Here is an 8,495-nt window from a genome sequence, read left to right on the forward strand (position 1 = left end):
TTAGTTGTAGAAACCATTGTATTCAGACATTTGCACTGAAACATGGTGAAGAAACAGGAATTAGGGTTACAGAAAGACCTTTGGAGTCTCTGTACTATTAAAAAAAAAGCTGAGAAGGGTCAGAAAATTCTTATTAATTTAAGTCAGTTCAGAACCTCACAGCCATTCCATCCATTACTTTCCGGAAAAACAGAGATAAATGACTTGGCAGTAAATAGGTCTTTTGTGTCAGAATGTGGGGGTTTTGACTATCAGTTGTTTTGACAAAGCCATTTTTGGCATTTATTCTGGCCAAGCATAGATGATGGTCTAGACCATAGACAACCAGACCCTTTCACAGCCACTTCTCTGACTCATTTGATATGTATGTGTAGGTACAAGATGGATCTTACACTAAACGTGGCTGCTTTTCATTGACTGTAAGGTAAAATCAGGACAACTGGCTCACCTGGTCACTCTTGGTCACTCTACTAACTCCAGTGGAAGGGTCTGCAATGAAGTCATCTATATTTACCCCTGGTAACTCTCCATGCAATTACCCCTCAGCTTCCCTAGGTCCATACTGATATTTTAGCTGCCTGGCCTGCCACTTGGATTGATCATGATTTTGGAGTCAGCCAATACTTTGGGTTGATCCCAGAATGATATAGCTGGCATGCCAAAAAAAAAAAAAAAAGGGAAAAAGGAAAAAGCTGTTTAATAGTGTACTGTACAAAAGGATTTGGATGCCTGCAATTATGTCCTTCAATTGAAAACCCAACTTGAAAGCTGAAAATCTGAAAACTTACTTAAGTGTGTGGAACTGCTATTTCTTTTGAGAGGTATATGCATGTTGCTGAAATCCCACTACATTTCAGAAACTAGTTCTTTTCACACTTAATCAAAAGCACTTCAGCTATTAAGGCTTCCTAGAGAAGCTCTGTATGCAGTTAAGTAGAATGGAACTTATTAAACAGTGCAAACGTAGTTGCTTTCATTAAGAGGTCAATATAAAAGAATTGACCCACATTTTCATATAAAAGCGCTGTGATTAGAATATTTGCCTGAGTTTCAGTCTTTCTATGTAAAGGAAGATTTTATCCAAGTTTGTCTTTGAGAGTACTGTAGAAATAACAGAGGGAAAAGGGAAATGAAAAGGGAAAGAAAGGAAGTCTCTTGTTTTAAGAAATTATCTTTTGGCCTGTCTGGTCAGGAAAGCACACATAGAATCAAGACACTGCTCCAAAATTTTAGAAGCATAGCTGCGTTTACCTTTTTCTGTATCTATCATCTGTATTTTTCTACACAAGAAAGCATTTTTATAGAGCAAATAGAATAAATCTGAACATAGGAATGAAGAGATGTACCTTGAAATTCTTCCTTCATTACATTTTTTTCAGTGACAATTTTTATTTGTTCCTAAGATGGAAAAAAAACCCAAACCAAAACCATAAGATAAAAAGCAGTCTTAGGGACGAGGCCAGAATTTAGGAATCATTCTGAAGTCAGTGTAGCACTTAGTCTCACAGCTTCAACTTCTGGATTGTATTCATAAGCTTCCAGAGTTTGAGAATTTAACTAGCAAGTAACTAATTCCCTCCATAAAACAATGTTTCTCTTTACTTTCACAAACAGAAATAATGCTTTTTAAAATTTATATTACATAGAACAGGACTAAAAACGGTCCTAACACCTTTTAGCTTTGCCTTTTTCTTATAAGGTAAAATTAAAAAATGTGCTTGTACTTGACAGACATAGTGTTATTAGTCTTCCATCGAATACCCCTGCTTTTACTGTTTTCTGCCTCTGTTCTGTTTCCCATTCTAGAAAAGCCTGCAGTGCTAAAGTTAGAGAGCAGTACTAATTAAAGATCAGCTGGAAGAAATCAATAAAGACATTACTACGTATTAACTGTTACCTTAAAAGAAACATTGGTTCATTTGTTCATTTCAGAAAGAATAAAAGACTAAATTGATGTGATAGATTCCTGAACAAAACAATAGAAAATATGAAACTTCAGTAACTGCAAAGAGATGCAAGAACGATTTTACCTGCTGTGGACAAGGGTTTCATATTGTAATCCTGAGTCTATCATGCAGCAGTCTAGATTGATAATTACAGTGATGTGGATTTCCAATCATAATTTAAAGATTTCATAGCCAGTAACGGACATTTATTTTTACGTGGACACCCACAGGGTTACTATTTTTAAAAACAGTGTCATTTGTTTCATTGCTTATTTCCCAATATTATAATTAGTTAATTATTAACTGAGCTACAGTCCATGCTGTGAGATATTCTGATTTACAATACATATTTGACTTAAAAGATACTATTCCAGCACACCTGACCTGACTTAATATCAAGGGTTTTTGTTGTTGTTGTTCTGTTAGTAGGGTAATAGCTACTTTTCAAATGTTTATCTGTTCCATTCTTTCATTTCTAGCAATATGAAGCTCATAAATTTGACCTAGAAATAGATATTTTGTGTCAGACCTCATCTAGAACAAATTAATCCTCATCTATTCAAGTCTTACAGAGTTACACTGCTTTACTCGTAAACTAGCCCCAGACATCCCTTTTTAACTCTAATTTTAACAGATATATTTATTTATGTTTTAAATTGATGTAGGGGAAAAAAAATCCTTAATTTTCTCTTTTCTGATTGGAAGACACTATCCATTAGAAAACTCTTAAGAAACACTGTAGGATTATCAGGATATTTCAGCACAAGTTTAGCTTACTCAGAATTAAATTTGCTATTGCAACAATTAAAAAAAAAACCCAGTATCATTACAGTAGCTTTTGATATAAACTAAAATGATACTATCTAGGTAACTGCATTACAGAAGGCAATTATTTTGTGTTTTTGTTTGTTTTAAATATCAATTATTAGTCATGTACCTTAAATAGTGTGTGTACATAGGCATACACTGTGGCAATTTGTTTATTTGACCTTGGCTGGCTTCCAGATGCTGACCCAGCTTCTCTCGTACTTCTCCTCAAGAGAACAGGGCAGGGAAAAAGGATGGGTCAAGGTAAAGACTAAGGATCACTTACCAATGGCTGTCACAGGAAAAACAGTCTCAACTTGGGGAAAATTAATTTAAATTACTGCCCATTTTCTAATAATATTGTTGGATGATGAAAGAGAAAAATTAGAAACACCTTTGGCTCTGCTTCTTTTCTTTGGCTCGATTGCAGTCCTTCATTTCCAGTTCCTCAGCCTTCTAACCCTCCATCCAGCATGTGACAGGGTGATGAAGTATGGGAGCTGTGGTTGGTTCAAAATAGTTCTCTGCTGATCCTTCCTTCTCACAGAGATTGTCTTAAGGTTGGCTTGGACAGGATGTTGAGCAACTCAGTCTACAGGAAGGTGTCCTTGGCAGAGAGATTGGATCAAGATGATCTTTAATGTCCCTTCCAAGACAAAAACTTCTCTGATTCTGTGTTTTTCCCCTGCTTCAGCTTGGGCTAAACTGCAGTCTTGCAGGACAAACAGGCTCCATTATAGTGTCTCCTGTGGGCTCCAGAGGAATTTCTCCTCCATCTTGTGGGACAGTCTCTCTCCTCCTTCTTTGATCTTGGTGTTTGCAGGGCTGTTTATCCTCCTTTTTCCTCTGTTTCTCCTCTCTACCATTCAGCATTTTGTCCCTTCTTGAATATGTTTTCCCCAAGGCATCACAATCTTGTCTGTAGGGCTCAGCCGTGCCCTGAGGTGGGGCCATTGGAACCATCTGGAATCATCTGGAACCAGCTTGCACAGCCCCTGCAGCCCCTCTCTGCCAGGACCTGGACACCTGCACCCAGTACAGTACATAAATATCCATATGCCACAAGATATGCAGACTTTTTCTGACTTCCTCATTTCAGGGAGATGGGAAAATAAGAGACTCCACAACAGGGCAGAAATTAAACTTATGGCCAATCAAACCAATCTCCTTTGGCTATACCTAAAGCTGCAGTGCTCATTCATTCAGTCAGTGCCGAAAGAATGACATCCAAAGCAATTAAGAATTAATGGTCCAGATAGCAGCCTTATCTTGCTTTTACACTGGGTATCTGCATTGTATTCATTGTATTGAATGAGCAGACCAGGAGAATATGATCTGCAAGTGTTAGTGGCAGATTGAGTTTCTTTCTTTTAAAAGGAAGAAACCCCATATTAAAGGTTTCAGGTTCAATCTTTACAGGTGATCTCTGTTTAGGTATATTACATGTGAGAGCAATAGAATGCAATGAAAGGTGATTTTTTATTAAAAATGCTCTTGCATATTTATGCAGTGTGAATACAGGAGATTTTAATATACAAATTCATCATAGATTCTACCACAGAGAGAGAAGCCAGTTCTACAAACCCAAAGGGGCTATTGAATCATAAATGTTACACTGATGACTGAAGTTTGTGACATCAAACTTCTAATCACATGTCTTAAATCAGTTTAATTATATTTTTCAATTATGTTTTTATATTAGCTTTATTAGCCCCTGTGACCAAATACATGATTTTCTGCTCTAAAGGCAAACTGTGAAGAGTTGGAGATTTTTTTCCTACTCAAGATATTGAAAGATAGTTCCAAAGGTTCTGTTTAACTTCTGGGGCTATGCTTGCTTGTATGTCTAGATTTTGCAGCAAAAGAGCAAGGGAAAATTAAGAGGCAGAAAGCTGAAGCAGGTCAACAACGCCACAAGGCCCGCAGATTTTCTAGTAACATCTAAATGAGAGTTGAATTAGTCTAAAAATCTGGAAGAGGTTACTGAGCTATGGTTCTAATGAACAGGAGACAGCAGAGAAGGGAAATTCTTTCCTGATCACAATAAGACATTTATCACAGAATTTCTCATGATCATCAACCTCTGCGTAGCCAACGCCCCCCACGTGGCTTCTTGAAATGTTTAGTTTTCTGTTGACTGCTGAGCAGTTTCATATGGGCATTTATCTTTGAAAAGAATATATATAGCTGCCTTTTTGTAACAAAATGTACTCCACTGATCTTGAAAAAAAAACAAAAGGTATTTTAATTATATAAATATACTAGAAGTTTCTTACGGAATTTGCTTCACCATCAGACCGGGTTCCAGTTACATGGAAATGTAGAGTAGTTTGGGGAATCAATGCAAGTTTTAGTCCTCAGATGGTTGAATGTCTCCAGAGAGTGTTAATCTTGCAATTGACCTAAGATGACTTTTAAGTCAAAGTTGAAGCATTACATTTTGTTATAAATATAAAAAAATTTGTCAGATTGATTTATTTTGGTTTAGTTTGGTTTTGTTATTTATTTGTTGTTGTGTCTGGGATGTTTTATGGTTTTGTCTTTTTTTTTTTTTCCCCCAACAAGATTATTATCAACAGATAGCTATTAATACATAGATATTTTAAGCCAAAATAGACTTCTCTTAGGAGTCTACTTTGAAGTACAAATACACAAAATGAAACTAGGGAGGAATTACTTAGACCAGGAATCTGCACCATTGAATTCTAACATTTTCATGGATTTAAACTTCTGTACTGCTTTTCTCAAACTCAAAAACATATATATTTTAGTTTATAGTGACCCACAACATGCAGATACATGACTTATCCCAACAAACACCCAAATTGTGAAATGTTAATACAGTGCATCCACAGGCTTAGTGAGGTTGAGGTCACAACAGCTGGGATAGATGGAGACTACAAGCATGAAAAAAACCCCAAACAAATGCATGGCATAAGGAAATCCATTTTCAGATCTCAGAAGTTACAATAGCTCTCATAATTTTTTTTTTATTAAGGTTTTAAATTATAGCTAATTAGGTAATAAATTATATAGAGTTATATCCATAGGTTTTCAAGATCTTCCATTCTCTAGAGCTGGCCACCTACATTAAAAAAAAAAAAAAAGACAGAAATCCCACAGGAGAGAAAACCACAAATATTTGATGAGATCACTCTCTTTTTTAGTTCTGTGGTTCCTCAGACAACTTAAAATTTGTTTTCCTGTACTTTAAAACTGAGTCAGATAATGATTTTTCAATGCCTTTTTGCTAAAAAATGGTTAAGGCTGCCATACAAAGTTAGAAACCAGTTTTCCTCATCTATTTTCTCATGTACCAATGTCATCAGGAGAATGATAAAATTCTTATTTAAATTTGTGATGATTGCTGGAAGTTGATGATGAGAAAACACATGATAAACTATGGATAGGAGCATTCAATATACTATGCAAATTATGAATGATAATCTGGACAGATTGATTAGATTCTAGTATGTGAAATAGTTTGAGAAATGAAGCCTGTCACTGAATATTTTTGACAGATGTCAAGTAAGCAGTACGGTTTTTTTAAGGGATACCTTTTAATTGAAATGGAATTCTATATGCATGTGTTTTTTTCTGTTCCCAGGATCCAGTTATCAACTTGGTGAATTCTGGATTAAACTCTATCTAATTCTTCCTTTTTTTTAGAGGCATCATCCCTGAGCTAGGATCACTTGGTATTGTATGTTAAATATATGTGATTTTTAAAAAAAATATCTTTTGAGAACTAACTAAAAAAAAATTTAAATTAAAATGTAAAAGAAACTTTAATTCTAAGATATAAATTTATCCCTAGGAGGAACAACTAACATAAAAATGGACATAGAAACTTTAAAATACTTCATGAAATTTCAGCCATCCAAGCTCTATAATGTCCAAGTGAATTGCATTGATAAAATTCCAAAACTCTTGGAAAATGTATCCCCAAACACACAGTTAATCATTACTATTATGTTAAATATAGTGAAACAGTCATAATTTGCCTGGTAAATTACAGTATATTATGGAGTGCACTGTAAACACGCATATTCATAAGAAATAATTATATATTTTAAGAGATAAAACCAAACATTTACTTGTAAATTGCAATTCCTTTCACATAGATATGATCTAAGGACATATTTAGCAAACACATGTATGACTTTTAAACCAGTTTCCACAGATTTTAGAGTTGTGATGTATTTGAGTTTCATAGATTTGGCCAAATATGTAGGTGTTAAGAAATAACTTAGTGGAAGCTTTGATCAATGGAAATGCAAAAATGAAAAAAATAATCAAAGCCCAAATTAATCTGTTGTCTGTGTGTTTTTTGTTGTGTTTGTTTGTTTCTTTCACCTCAGTGAGTAAAATATTTCCTATAGTTCTAAATTTATCTATATGCTGTGGGGTGAACCTATTAAGAAACAAGGTCTATGTATCTATCTGTTTATATTTGTTCTCATGCTTATGATGTCTTACTGCCTGACAATAACCAATAATAGAAACCAGCAATTAAGGAAAGTGAATCTGACCAGCCTCCTTTATTATCCAAGCCTAAAGCAATGCAGGATCTAAACACAAGACACTGTTAAGCAAACTTGCATTTAAACAAGCCATGTCAGTATTAGAGTTTTTTGCTAGCTGCTTTCTTTTCATCCATTATATTCTATTGTACACAAAAGTCTATATGTTAGTAAGCTTTTTGTTAGAGTATGTTTGGACTAGTTAGCAAAGCAGCATTTGAGAAGAATGGATGTTTTGGGCCTGCAGAATCAATATGTTGATAGCTGAGGATATTAGGTGTGGTCCATTTTGGAAAAATACTTCTGTATCTGCATAAGTATGACTTGAACTCTGATGTATAGGATTTATTGATTCAGGGAATATGAAAAAAAGAAAAGAATAACTTGTGCCTGCTATTAGACAAGGAGTATAAAAAACAAACATACAGGGGGCCTACTGAAGTCTCTGGAAAGGTGTCCCCCTGTTCTGTCTCAATGCCTGTCTCCATATCCCCTTTCTCTTCCCCTTCTGTCCCATGGTGGTGTCTCTGCTCTCAAGTCACTACTAATCATCCTTACTGAAGACACTCTTCCTCCTGTTACAATCCTGTAATGTTTGGCTGCTGAGAAATACTAATTAGGGACACAAATTTCATAAGACATTCCCTCTAACTTCACAAGGTGCCAAAGAGCACATAGAGATGCTATGGAATCAAACAGGACAAACATATTTTTGTTTGTTAGTGTCTAACTGAAGAGTTAATGAAAAGGTAGAAAGACTACAGTTGGCTTATAGAATTGGCAAGATACATTTGCAGTAGTGATTTTAAGAAACCAGTTTCAAATCTAATATCATGTTTTCAAGTGTTTTTCTTGGAAATCTAGAAGTCTTACTTTATAGATATTTCAAGCAGCCCAGGAATGTTATGGAGTCTCCATCCTTGAAGATATTCAAAAGGCATCTGGACATAATCCCCGGCAACTGTTTCTAGATGGCCCTGCTTGACAAGGAGATTGGACTGGCTGGCCTCCAGAGATCCCATTCCGTGATTCTGTGATACATTTTAATGGTTTATAAGTTTAAAATTTTCTCTGGTCATCTTATCATTCTGTAAAAAATCTTTACTTGCGAGAATTTGTAAGTCATTAACATAAATACATTTTAAAATCTGGTAATATAAGTATGAAGTGTGTGGAGCAAAAACATGGAATGAAGCTATTGACACACACTATTCTAATT

Source organism: Pseudopodoces humilis, chromosome 2 (genome assembly GCF_049639895.1).
Source record: "Pseudopodoces humilis isolate 2021_Gansu_Grassland_sample_001 chromosome 2, ASM4963989v1, whole genome shotgun sequence".
Classification (NCBI taxonomy): domain Eukaryota; kingdom Metazoa; phylum Chordata; class Aves; order Passeriformes; family Paridae; genus Pseudopodoces; species Pseudopodoces humilis.